General features: G+C 39.6%; 1 long non-coding RNA gene across 5 annotated transcripts in view; it reads left to right on the top strand.

Moving 5' to 3' along the window:
• Positions 1–230: 230 nt before the first annotated feature.
• The window catches only part of LOC138756340 (uncharacterized), a 47,837-nt gene continuing 33,767 nt past the window's right edge, over positions 231–14,300 (top strand). For 3 of the 5 annotated variants that reach the window (XR_011353005.1, XR_011353003.1, XR_011353006.1), the window contains exons 1-2: positions 231–325; positions 3,435–3,609. This is a non-coding gene — a long non-coding RNA (uncharacterized lncRNA). Of the gene's footprint in view, positions 326–3,434; positions 3,610–7,217; positions 7,337–13,822; positions 13,967–14,300 lie in introns of those variants that run through there. The other 2 variants (XR_011353007.1, XR_011353004.1) reach the window with 2 other exon arrangements.

Here is a 14,300-nt window from a genome sequence, read left to right as displayed (position 1 = left end):
TGAAAATATGGAAAGAGATTTTTCTAAAGTTTCCGTGAGTCACATGCCAAAATTACAATGGACGAGTGGGAAAATGACAACTGAAATTCATCTCCTAAATCTCCTCTATATATAATTTGAAGTTGTGCAGAAAGATAAACGCATGTCAACAAATGAAGCAAGGAACACTGAGAAATGAAGTAGGAGGGCAGCATATCCAAGTGGACACATCACTGACACATCAGCAGCAACACACAATGAGGGCTTTGTGACATAATCGACTGCAATCATGCTGGTGGGCCAATGAATGAGCTAAGATCTGAAGACATAGAGTTGTATAGCACAGGTAAGGGCCATTCAGCCAATAATGTTCATGCTGATCTTTTTGCCCATCTCCACTCATCTCACATTGGCCCTGTATCATAAGATGAAGGAGCAGAATTAGGCCACTCGACCCATTGAGTCTGCTCCGCCATTCGACGGTGATTGATTTATTCTTCCCTCTCAATCTCATTCCCCTGTAACCCTTGACATCCCATTAATCAAGAGCCGGTCAACTTCTGCTTTAAATGTACCTACTGACTTCCCTCCACAGCTGCTGTCTGTACCCTTCCATGTCTTGTCTGTCTAAATGCCTCCTAAACGTAGTGATGGTGTCAGGTTCCATCGCCTCCTCTGGCATTGCATTCCAAATTTGCAAATTAACTCGGTTGAAAAGCAAACTGCTTAATTTATGACAAAAATGTTGTCAGGAGCAATTGCTTTAAATCGAGTTTCAACACTTTCATCTTGATGAACTCCTTCTCAAACCATGCAATAATTAAACAAATAGAAATCTCGACTGCTTGATATGATTTCTGCCACTGAGCAAATAAAATGCATGTTACTGACATCATTACATGTACCAAATGGGTGACATTGCTGCTGGGATGAATCATACCAGGGAGTGGGTCCAAGTTCGCATAAAATATGTGCAAACATGGCACAAGTGAAAATTGCTTTGCTCTGATACAATTTCTTGGCATACACCTTTTATTGAAATCAAATCAAAGCATCTCAAAACTATTCAAGATCCCTGAAGCAGAAGGCATTTGTTATTGGGATCCTCCATCATGCCTTGAAATAGTAGATGAGAACATCCAGAAAGGTCTGTATTAAAATTACAAGCAATCCTGCAGTTTCCCAGAAGCCGAACAGAAAATGCCTTACAGTAATCCCATCCTAGACATTGAATGTTTGGGAAAATAAGATGCAGCACATAGTATTCAAATCCATTGGTGAGATTATTGCTAAACTCTGTTTATACCATGGGTCTTCCTCTAATGGCATGAACATTGCTGGTAACACTGTTGTTACCTAAAATGATCTGACAGAGTTACTCTGGAGAGTAAGAAAAGCAGGTTATATTTACCCCTTGAAATGAAACTGTCTACAGGATAAAATATCGAAGGATAAATAAATAAATAGATAGATAGATAAATCTGTGAACCCAATGAAGATTATACTATTCCCAACAAGATTTTGGAGACCAGCAGGATGATGCAGAAAGTTTTACCATCTGCTGCGAGGCTGCAGGCATCTTGTGCTTGATGGGAACGGAGGAGATTCAGATTTCAGATTTCTTGTCAGAGTGCATACATGACATCACATACAACCCTGAGATTCTTTTTCATGTGGGCAAGGTGGATTTGCTACTTATTGATAGTGCAAAAAAAACTGTACTCAGCGTAGACATGTAAACAAATAAAGAAATGTAAACAAACTGACTGTGCAATACAGAGAGAAAAAAAATGAAGTGCAAAAGAATGAGTCGTTAAATGAGTCCCTGATTGAGATTGTTGTTGGGGAGTCTGATACTGGAGCCGCTTCTGAACCTTGTGGTGTGCGACTTGAGGCACTTGTACCTCTTTCTAGAGCAGGAGGGAGGGGGGAAATTCTGCATGCCTTTTTTTCCCCCGCTTCCCTGAGCTGCAAAATTTGGAAGCCAAAGTTGAGCTGTGCTGACCTTGGACCGCTGCGTGGACACACTCAGTCTCTCACTGAGTGAGTGAGACGAGCTGGCAGCTGCTCATCGCATGCCTGCTGGCTCTTCACTCGCAGCTCTTTCAGTGATGCTTTCCCATGCACACTTTGGTTTACCAAGAGTTCTCAAGAAACAGAATGCAGTCATATCTTGGGGACTTCCCGTATTGAACACAAACACTAAGCAACTTTTTTTTTCATAAATCAAGTTGAATATTGAATAGAACAGCTCAGGAACAATCCTTTTAGTCCATTACAGCTGCTCAGACCTTCACACTAAATTACACTTCAAATAACATTATCCTGCAAAAGGTCCATATATCCCTTTATTTCCTGTTGAATGAGGTCAAGTTGCAAATTGACCGAGTGAAAAGTTTTACCTAATAAATAATACACAAAAGTGCTGTTGAAACAGTAATAAACAATTCTTCCTCTTGAAGTATCCATGTCATGGAAAGGAACCAATTCAGATAGCAATCGAGTGCACACTAAGTGAAACTTGGCAAATTTGCAAAAAATTGGATATACACAAGTACACTTCAAACTGAATTCAACTATGTTCTTTAGAACTTGAATGCAACATTAAATACAGTAAAAATCCCTGGTATATGAAATTCAAGCAATTGGCAGCCTACAGCCATTGGCAAATAATTGAGGAAATTAAATTTTAAGAAATAAAATAAGTAAAATTAAATAATAGGTAAAAAATATGTAAATTTCAAATTGTAGATGTAAATGATCTCTTAAATAATACATAAAGCTTTGGTGAAGATGGGAGCAAATATTCAGCCAGTGGAGTGCCTTGGTTGTGTTTAGCTCACAGGAGCTCTTTGAACAAAGTTGTGTTTGAATGAAATGGCATTGCCCAGGATGAAGGGCTGGTTGATGCCACTCACTGTTGGGGTGATTCTTTTAAAATGTCTCCTTATCTCTGTGACTCTTAGTTGGAGTGGCCCTGGGCAAAGGCTTTATCTGTAAACTTGATTGAGGTGGTGTTAATTATCTATAATGCATTGTCCATCTTTTGGGTGGCTCTGTGGAGGGGGAGGAACATGCAAAGCAGCGACCGTTAAATTTTTTTCAAAGAATGTAACTGAAAATAAAGTAAATGTTTTAAAGTATATATATATTCATACAAGTAAAGTTTGTTCAGTGTAAGTATTTTTGTCTTTTAAATTGTTTATTTTAATGCAGGTGTATTAGGCATTGTTATCCAACATCTACCAATCCCCAGAGACGCCAGATACCAGGGGTTTTACTTTATTCAGCAATTCTCACAGAACCAAAACTCCAACCGACATCATTCACCAAGATTTTGCTGATACAGTGCTAATTTTGTGCACCTTTGTTAGAAAACCCTTTAAAATGTTATGTGAAATCATTATTGACAAATGAGCTTCCAGGACACTATTTTCTCTTATTCCTTAAAACAGGGAACATCCCTTTGAAAAACACCTGAAAACATGAATAAAGACCTGCTTCTGACAGGATCAACATAAATATGCTCAGGGGAAGTTTTCCAAGTGTGGCAGAGATCTTCACGGGCTCAGAGAGAGAAAAAAAGAACACACATTATCACCATTTTCTAGTCAACCCAATATGTTTTAGGTCAGTAATTACAAATCAGTTTCATGCCACACTTCCTCTTATTGCTAAAATGTGTTATTGAATAATTCAAGCTAGTTCAGCAGTTAACCAAGAATAGTTCAGCAGTTGTATGATAGATATCTTTCAGGTACTGATCACAATATACTTTAATAAAAATGCCAACTATATATCCAGATATAATATGATGGTATGGCTCCACATATATCTTTTTCTTTATTGCTGAGAAGTCAAACATTACTAATATTCAATCAGTCTATTGCCAGAACCAACATTTTGCTATATTCATTCCCAGTGAAGAAGCTAACGGTTAACATGGTATCCACGTTTCCTCATGCCAAATTAATCCATCAAATTGTTTAACTAATTTAACAACCGACGTGCCTCATGAATTCACCCTGAAACAAATGAGAGTAGAAAAAAAATAATGCTCTTACTTCACTTTCCCATTGATGTGGTTACACTACCCTATCCAGAATAATCTGTGTTGACCTACACTCTAGGGATCTGTATACACTACTGGTAAACAACATTGGTCTGGCAGGGTTCAGAGAAAACAGAGCCAAAAGGTACCAAATGCAGTATTTAATAAGGAAGCAGCTGTGATAACAGTCAGAATTAAATCTGAACTCATTATGGACAACAAAACATCCTTAAGGCCAAAATATTTATGTGTTTGCTTATAAAAATCTGAGTTGGTGGAAACGACACTCCATTGTCAAAATATTTTGCTTTCTGTCATTTGAAGTTGGTATCGTGAACATCAAACTGATGTCTACATTCCCTCTGTGAACACTTCAACTTTGTAAAAAGCCAAAGCAAAATATTCTGCAATAAGAATATATTCTTTCTAATCAAAATATAATAATTCAAATGCAATGAAAAAGGGATGATTACAATTCAAATTAAATTATTCTAATATGACAAAGATGTGATATTGGACAGAAAAAGAGTTTTTAAACAATGTACAACGCGTCTCAAATTATAACAATTAGCTTCATTTCTTGCAAGTTATTTCTGTTAACAAATTACAGCTCAAAACATCCATTAAGAATGCTTTAAAACATCATCAATGGTAAAGAAATATGCATTAATTCACAGCACAGAAATACATACTAGATCTTTTGGATGACCAGTCCTCAGGGAGAGGTTTAAGAAAAAGATCAAAGCCAGCCTTTCCACCGAATTATTCCAGTATTGCTGAATGTGACATAATTACAAAAGATATTAGACATGCATCCCATCAGGATTATCTGACACTCATCTTTGTTGAAAAAGTCTTCCCAGCTGTTGCTTTGCCAGAACAAATGAAACAAGACTGAATAACACAAAAGTGACCACAGCCAACGGTCTCGCCAAAGATTAGGCGAGACCAGCAATTGATCACTGCTATAGAAGGTATAAAAACTTCAGGAGTGTCAAGCTACTCTCCAGTTATTTCCAACTTTATTGGTTAAAGTGTGTTGTCATGGGGTAGTCTGAGAAAAAAGGATATTGCAGGAATTTGCAATCAATAAAATCTTATTTCACAGGACATCACTAGTGCTGATAATCAATAAATTTCACATGGGGCTTTCAGGCTTTTTTGTTGAGCAGCCCAATTTAGATACGTTTGTGAAATTTTTATCGGGAAGGGGAAAAGGTTGGATAACAAAGAACGAGCTGACAGAAATTCAAGAATTTTTTCCCTTCATAGATTTCATTCTCTTCATCCATTATTAATGAAGTTAAACTACTACTAACATGCCAAATGTGCTGCATTGGAGATTTGTGCTTAATCCAGCACAAAACAGGCCCAGTCACATAATGATGAAAAAAAGAACAAATGTCAACAGTTTCACACTGGGACTGGATTAGGCAGACCATAGTTACTTACTTCTTACACAGGGATTATCTCAGTTTTACTGTCATTGAAGCAGACCAAACTCTTTTCTCAATTTTCTTTTTCCTTCTTAGACCTGAGTAGTAACCACAAAACAATCTAGGACTGTGTTCTTAAATCAGTCGGTAACGTTGTGCACAACAAGGTTTTCGCTGTTGCCAGAGTACTTCAAGATTATCTCATTAGTCTGACCTACAATAAGTCAACAAAGACTGGAAATCCAAATAATTAATATGCAATATTGGGAAAGTTGTAGGATTAGATCCAATGTGTTCATTTAACACAAAATAGAAACTAATAAGGCAGTTGTTCATTGATGCAATTACTGAATTGATTTAATTCATCATTTTACATTTAAAAAATCATCCAGTTCAATTTTAAAAGAAAACTGGGATGTACAAATGTATGTTTTTTTTTAAGATAAAAGTACTTGTTAAGGACTTTTCATTTGACATGAATTCTAAATGCAAAGTAGGTGGAAAAAGATATTTGTGCCAATGAGAATAACAAATAGTTGTGAGCCAAAAGAAGCCAAATAACAGAATCAGCCTCAAGATTAAATAAATTAATTTCACTAATATATTTTTAATATATAACACTACTTGGACAATTTTCTGCTTGATAATTTGACCTTTGATGTCAACAGAGATTTTCCTAATCTTCTGTAATAACAGGTAGAGAATGATAAAAATTGCAGCAATGTGGACATAAATGATATTTTATCAAAAGACAGTGTTGGAAGAACCTTTCTGCAGCTGTGCCCACTGTTGCTCTCCACTTTCCACACTTGTCTCCATCTTCCCATTTGTTCCTTTGTCTGCCTCTGCCTTCCAACGCCACCCCTCTCCTTCCTGATTCCATCTGTCCATCATCCTTCATCTCTCATCCGGCGATCTATCACCTACTAGCTGATGTCTCAGCCCTCCCTCTCTTCCTTATACTGACCATTTTCCCTCTCCAGTCTCAGTCCCGATGAGGGGTCTAGACCAAAAACCACCCTCTTACCCTTTAAGATTAACCCACTAAATTCTTCCAGCAGTTACTTCTTTTTGGTTCCAGATTCCAGCATCTGCAATCCCTTGTGTCTTCATTAACCTACCTTTCACACTTTCTCCATTAATTCTGATTCTTTATTGAATCTGCAGTCACAGAATGAGATAAAATGAAAATCTGGCGCCCTTAAAGTCAGCTGCCACATTAGCTCTTCAATGGAATAAAACTGCAGCATAGAAATACTGTAAAACTCCACTGTTCTGCAGAAATGCCTTATGATTTGACATCTGCCCCTCCAGATGCTGATTCCTATGTCCCCCTATGAGCCCCCAGTTCCCACGCTCCCTTTCACACAATGGAGCTGTAGTCACCGTGCTCTTCACTCACCACGGTCCACGTTCTTGCGTTCCCTTTAAATTTGCCTGGTTTTTTTTGGTGTAAAAATTATTAATCTATTGCATAACATTATAGTGAATGGGAATTGGCATTAATGGGAATAACATCCCATAGTACAAAAGATCTGCTAATTGGGCAGTACCAAAGCTCTAAACCATTGGAATTTTACTGTACTGTTGCAAAAAAAAAATTATTTGTTTCCCTATAGTTAATCTACAAATTTATTCAAGATTCATTGCATTATTTATATCAATTCATCAAATCTAAAACTCCTGTACATTTGTGGAGCATGTTCAGAAAATTGATTCCTCAGCACCTTGACCCTCTCTCTATGTTACAGAAGTGAAAAGTCAAAATGCCATGTGCCATACAAAATTGATACCCTGAGGTTAGTTCTGGGCAGCAATACAAGAATTGAATCTGATTTTCTTTTTAAAAAACCTTTGGAAGTCACCAATAAACTTAATGGGTAAAAATCAAAAGCAACATATGGAAAGCAAAAGGCATTTAAAAGTTTGAAGGTTGAACAAAATATTAGCAAAGTAATATTTAGGAAAAAAGGCAAAAGGTATTTTATGAGTTTCCAATTACCTCAAGGTCTGTAATGATATTTTAAAATTATTAATGAGTGTATCTACAGATCAGGAAGTATGTCTCTTTTAATTCTGTCAAGTTCCTTCTGGTTATAATTTCAATTATGTAAGTTTGTTTACAACAACTAGAAAAGATTGTTGTATTAATTTTGTACATATTCTGTCACTTTTGTCATACATTTAAAAAACCAAAAATAACTGAAACATAATCCCTGCAATTAACACAAGGTGATATTAGATGAGGTGTAGAACCTCACACGTAGACCCACACAACTGTTGCACAATCGAACGGTCAACCTTATTCCTTTCAGTTCAACAACAAAGTGACAAACTCTAAATCTTCTGACTGGAAAAAATCACCCCACAGATCAGCTTGGTCACATTACCAGCTCCATAAAGTGTAAGCTCCATGACGTAGCAATTTGGGGTCTTAGTACATCAAGACCACATTTGCAAGGTACATGATTTTCAAGAGGTACTTCAGCAACCTGCCATAGAGCCATGCAAGTTACATTGACTGATTGTTAGATTCAGTAGGAGACCAGGTCTTACTTACCATCCTGGGAGAGATCATTCTCAAAATAAAAATAAAATATTAATCATTCAAATAATTTAAATGTTCTTGAATTTTATTTTTTTATGCATTGGCATCAGTGTAAACAATCAAAAAATGTCAACACAAAATATAAAAGATCTTAAAATAATCATTACACATGATGTAGGTGAGAAGCAAGCAGAAATACAGAAACATTCAGGCAAACATGCAACAAAAAGGAGCTAACAGAGAGGCAGGCAGATTATTCAACTGGAATTCATTGAGAGGATTTGGCATACCGTATTAGGAAGACCCTGATCATATTGCTGATACCACATTATGTAAGTTCAAGTGTATTGTATTCTGATTGTGCGTGTGGATATCTTCTCTTTGGCTTGGCTTCGTGAACGAAGATTTATGGAGGGGTAATGTCCACATCAGCTGCAGGCTCATTTGTGGCTGAAAAGTCCGATGCAGGACAGGCAGACACGGTTACAGCGGTTGCAAGGGAAAATTGGTTGGTTGGGGTTGGGTGTTGGGTTTTTCTTCCTTTGTCTTTTGTCAGTGAGGTGGGCTCTGCGGTCATCTTTAAAGGAGGTTGCTGTCCGCCGAACTGTGAGGCGCCAAGATGCACGGTTTGAGGCGAGATCAGCCCACTGGCGGTGGTCAATGTGGCAGGCACCAAGAGATTTCTTTAGGCAGTCCTTGTACCTCTTTGGTGCACCTCTGTCTCGGTGGCCAGTGGAGAGCTCGCCATATAACATGATCTTGGGAAGGCGATGGTCCTCCATTCTGGAGACGTGACCTACCCAGCGCAGTTGGATCTTCAGCAGCGTGGATTCGATGCTGTCGGCCTCTGCCATCTCGAGTACTTCGATGTTGGAGATGAAGTCGCTCCAATGAATGTTGAGGATGGAGCAGAGACAATGCTGGTGGAAACGTTCTAGGAGCCGTAGGTGATGCCAGTAGAGGACCCATGATTCGGAGCCGAATAGGAGTGTGGGTATGACAACGGCTCTGTATACGCTAATCTTTGTGAGGTTTTTCAGTTGGTTGTTTTTCCAGACTCTTTTGTGTAGTCTTCCAAAGGTGCTATTTGCCTTGGCGAGTCTGTTGTCTATCTCGTTGTCGATCCTTGCATCCGATGAAATGGTGCAGCCGAGATAGGTAAACTGGTTATATAGCAAAGATAAAGATACAGAACCAATGTTTCAGGCTTGAGGCCTTCATCAAGGTATGAGGAAAATGTAGGTGAATGCCCAAACAAAATGGTGGGTGGGTGGGGCAGGGCAGGGGTTAATAGGAGGATCAGGGAGGGAGGGCACATCAGCAAACAGGGGGAGGGGGGGATGGCTCTGTAAATTGAGATGGAAGGGGGTGAAGAGCTAAAGGAAAGAAGACAGAGGGACAGGGGAGAACGGAGAGTGGGCGAGCAGAAACCGGAAAAGTGGAGGCTACTGCCATCCGGTTGGATAGTACCCAAGTGGCTATTTTCTCCTCCAATTTTCAAGTGGCCTTGCTTTGGTAGTACATGGGGCCATAGCCAGACATGTCAGCGCTGGAGAGGGGCGCAGAATTGAAATGGTTGGCCACTGGGAGATCCCTGTCATGGATGCATACAGAGCGAAGGTGTTCAGCGAAGCGATCGCTCACTGATCCCCATTTCAAGACAACAAAAACAACAAATTGCATCCACAAAGATAAAAAAGGCTAGAAATTTCAGATGTACCTGTGGGGAAATAAGCAAAATTTATGATGCACAATGTAGATTTGCGCTGAAATTCTTACCTGCTGTAGCCGAACAGGTACTTCATAAAAAATAAACACGACAATAGTGTAAATTAAATTAAAAATAGGTAATAATCACAAAACATAAATAATTAATTCATAAATATTCAGTCACCATCATGCAAGAAAAGGAAAACAAATCAGCTTTACAATGGTGTCTGCCGTCCTATGACAAAGTGTAACAAAGTGTTCAAGTTAGTGTTAAATTAATTAACTCATTGATAAATGTTGGAAAGAATCTGTTCTTGAACCTGGTGGTACTGGTCTTTCAGCTTCTGTAACTTCTGCTCAAAGGTAGCAGTGAGAAGAGATTGTGCCCAGGGTGATGGGGGTCTTTATGATTCAGGCTGTCTTTTTGAGGTAACAGATCTCAAGAAGGCAAGAGGTAAATCAAACATTAGCAAAGTCTAAGATTTTTTTTTCAATTCTTGTTATCTGGGATAACACAAAAATGTTAGATAAAAATAAAAGAGGTGGGAGAGAGGAGAAAGCAAAATGGCTGAAGGGTAGAATATTACCCTACATCATGCGTTAAAAGTACAAATGATTGCAGTTGAGCAGTGCAGTGCACTTTGGAAAATTGATTCTGCTGACTTCAATGGGACCAAATTTTGGAAGCAGCCTGCATCCACATTGCACACATCCTGCAGGGGATCAAGATCAAAAGCTGCATCCCTTGTACGTGAACGAAGGGGAACCCTGAACAGAGGTCGGAAATGGTAGGAGCTCTTGGCTGGTTTGCTTGAAGCTGATCTGTGCCCAGCTGCAAAAGATGGTGTTGAGCTGTGCAGTGAATGACTAAGTGAAGTGGATGAATAACGTCTGCACGCACGTGTGGAGGTGTGAAAGAGTGGAACCATGTGCAAGGAGACCAGAAAGAAAGATGAGGGCCACAGGCAGACATGGCCATTGTCAAAATTATGAACTATAACTTAAAAATGAAGACATACTCACATAACCTACACCGCAATACAAGTAAGCATGCCAAGATTATCTCCAACTTAAAAGTTTTTAACAAAACCGATTCCCATCAAAAAACAAAATAAAATGCTCCACAATACAACTGAGATTACAACACACATATGTCTCTGTATTGATGGATTCCACCACTTCACAACTACTCAAAAATCACAATTCCCAATGTAGATTTAAGTTATTTCCTGTTCCTTAATTCCATCCCATGAAGTCTCTATTGCCTTCTTATAAGACCATAAAACATTGGAGCAGAAATAGGCTATTCAGCCCAGCACATTTGGATCTTCAGCAGCGTGGATTCGATGCTGTCGGCCTCTGCCATCTCGAGTACTTCGATGTTAGGGATGAAGTCGCTCCAATGAATGTTGAGGATGGAGCGGAGACAACGCTGGTGGAAGCGTTCTAGGAGCCGCAGGTGAAGCCGGTAGAGGACCCATGATTCGGAGCCGAATAGGAGTGTGGGTATGACAACGGCTCTGTATACACTAATCTTTGTGAGGTTTTTCAGTTGGTTGTTTTTCCAGACTCTTTTGTGTAGTCTTCCAAAGGCGCTATTTGCCTTGGTGAGTCTGTTGTCTATCTCGTTGTCGATCCTTGCATCCGATGAAATGGTGCAGCTGAGATAGGTAAACTGGTTGACCGTTTTGAGTTTTGTGTGTCCGATGGAGATGTGGGGGTGCTGGTAGTCATGGTGGGGAGCTGGCTGATGGAGGACCTCAGTTTTCTTCAGGCTGACTTCCAGGCCAAACATTTTGGCAGTTTCCGCAAAGCAGGACGTCAAGCGCTGAAGAGCTGGCTCTGAATGGGCAACTAAAGCAGCATCGTCTGCAAAGAGTAGTTCACGGACAAGTTGCTCTTGTGTCTTGGTGTGAGCTTGCAGGCGCCTCAGATTGAAGAGACTGCCATCCGTGCAGTACCGGATGTAAACAGCATCTTCATTGTTGAGGTCTTTCATGGCTTGTTTCAGCATCATGCTGAAGAAGATTGAAAAGAGGGTTGGTGCGAGAATGCAGCCTTGCTTCACACCATTGTTAATGGAGAAGGGTTCAGAGAGCTCATTGCTGTATCTGACCCGACCTTGTTGGTTTTCGTGCAGTTGGATAACCATGTTGAGGAACTTTGGGGGGCATCTGAGGCACCAAACCCTTTCCTGCTCACGGTGTCGAAGGCTTTGGTGAGGTCAACAAAGGTGATGTAGAGTCCTTTGTTTTGTCCTATCAAAACAGCATATCTCTAGACCATAGTGAACACACACAAGCAGAGAGTGTACCCTATATGCAAACAACATGTATGCATGGCGATCTAAAATAAATAAATATATATATATATATATATATACATATATATATAAATAATTTATGGCTTTCTATAATTGTTCAACAATCTCACCACCTGTGGGAAGAAGCTGTTTCCCAGCCTGGCAATCCTGGTTTTTCTGTTCCTGTTTCTCTTCCTTGAAGTTAATAACTCAAAGATACTGCGGGCTGGATGGCAAGGGTCCTTGATGATTCTCTAAACCCTCTTTAAGCAAAGTTCCTGTAGATATCTTTGATAGAGGGGAGCAAGACCCCAGTGTTCTTCTCAGAACATTTAATCACCTTCTGTACTGAACTTCGATTTGATGCTTTGCAACTACCATCCCACACTATGATGCAGCCAGAGAGGACATTCTCTGTAATGCTCTTGTCGAAAATTGTTCAAATGGTGGTCAGTAGCCTTGCCCTCCTCAACCTACTTGGGTTACAGCAAAATCAATTTTATCCAGAGTATATTGTGCTTGCAACAATTTCCAGATACAATTGTGTCCATTTGGACATTTTCTGGGCAGTTTCATGATGTCGGAGAATTTGACATCACCTGGTGTTGGATGTCCCTGTAAATGATATCATCATTCAAGCAACACCAACTCAGGTCATTTAACGTAAATATAAGCTTGAAGTGCAATCAACAACAACCATAAAACAATTTCAATTTAATATCATTGTAACTATGTAAACTTACTTTACCAGCAATCACAGTTCTGGACTACTGATCCAGAGAAAAGTGTTCAAATCTTATTGTGGGAAGATTTAACTGGGAAACTTAAATTCAAGTAATTAAGAAAATGTGGAATTTAACAATGTGAAAAAACAATTAATCTGTTCAATGTATTTCTTGCCTGCACAAGATATCATTTTGCACTAACATGCCCCAGCAATGAGGGGTGGATCCAAAGACAATAGTCAACATACAGCAGATGTTGAATCTCACCAAGTGAAACACAAAAGTCTGCAGACTCTGTGATTGTAGTAAAAACACACCAAAATGTTGGAGGAGCTGAGCCAGTCTTTTCAGCGTCTATAGGAGACAAAGATATATTGCCAACATTTTGGGCCTGAACCCTTCTTCAGGGAATAAGCAGAATGAGTCAGGCTCAGGAAATCTCAGAAAATCTCAAAATTCAGACAGGGCTGGCTGGGGGAGGAATCCAGACCAACGAAAGGACTTAATTGGATATGATAAGGGACAAGGTAAGAATTTATCATGTTTGTGCAAAAGGAGATGGAAGGGAAAGACAGAGCTGGTAGAAGTTGTTGGGGGTAGAAGTGAGGGGTGGGGTTTTAACAAAAGCCAGAAAAGTCAATATCAATGCCATCTGGTCGGAGGGTGTCCGTTTGGAAGACGAGGCGTTGTTCCTCCAATTTACAGGTGATGTCAGTCTGCCAGTGCATGAGACAATGGACAGACAAGTCAGCAAGGGACTGGGATGGGGAATTGAAATGGGTGGCCACTAGGAGATCCACACTATTGCGACGGACAGAGCCAAGGTGCTCAATAAAGCTATCTCCCAGTCTCCGTCGAGTCTCTCCAATGTAGTAGAGACCACAACAGGAGCACTCTAACCAATCTCCCTCATATTTAGGAGGTAGATTTGTGAGAGCAAAACCTACTGGGAATAAGATCCTCAAGCTTGTTTACAAGTTGACATCAGAGAGCAGATGCAATCATCACATCACAACATCACCTACTCAATTTCACAAGAACTGATTGAATGAGTTTATAACTGTTTTGCAGAAATCAGGGTCTAGTTCAAGATTATTGACCAGACGCATATTACTGGCAAACTTTCCAGTGAGGCAACACATACTGTCCCAATGCCAGCTGCAGTCATTCCACCATCAACTGAATTTGAACAATAAAAAATGTGACTTTCCCTAAGGTAGAATGTATTTGAATCATGTCAGCATGTTAAGAATTATTTCTAACATGACAATAACAATATTATTACAGATGTGCTCAAAATTTCACAAAGTAATACCTTTCCCACTTAACAACTTTGCATGTGGGTTTAATGTTTGAGAGCTACATCCTTGAGAGGCTGCAGTCTAATTGCTGGAACACTGCTTCTATTGTATTTGGAACAACATCAGGTCAATGATGACCACACCAAGCTCTTACCCAAGATCAGAAAGCCTCAGATGGCTGCGCAGAGTCAATTCAGAGAACAGTTTGGGTTGGTTGGCTGGGAGGCACACGTGAGCATGCAGTCTGT

This window comes from Narcine bancroftii, chromosome 3, assembly GCF_036971445.1.
Source record: "Narcine bancroftii isolate sNarBan1 chromosome 3, sNarBan1.hap1, whole genome shotgun sequence".
In the NCBI taxonomy this organism is placed as follows: Eukaryota; Metazoa; Chordata; class Chondrichthyes; order Torpediniformes; family Narcinidae; genus Narcine; species Narcine bancroftii.
The sequence above is the reverse complement of the archived record's forward strand: the minus strand, read 5'-3'. Positions and strand labels throughout refer to the sequence as shown.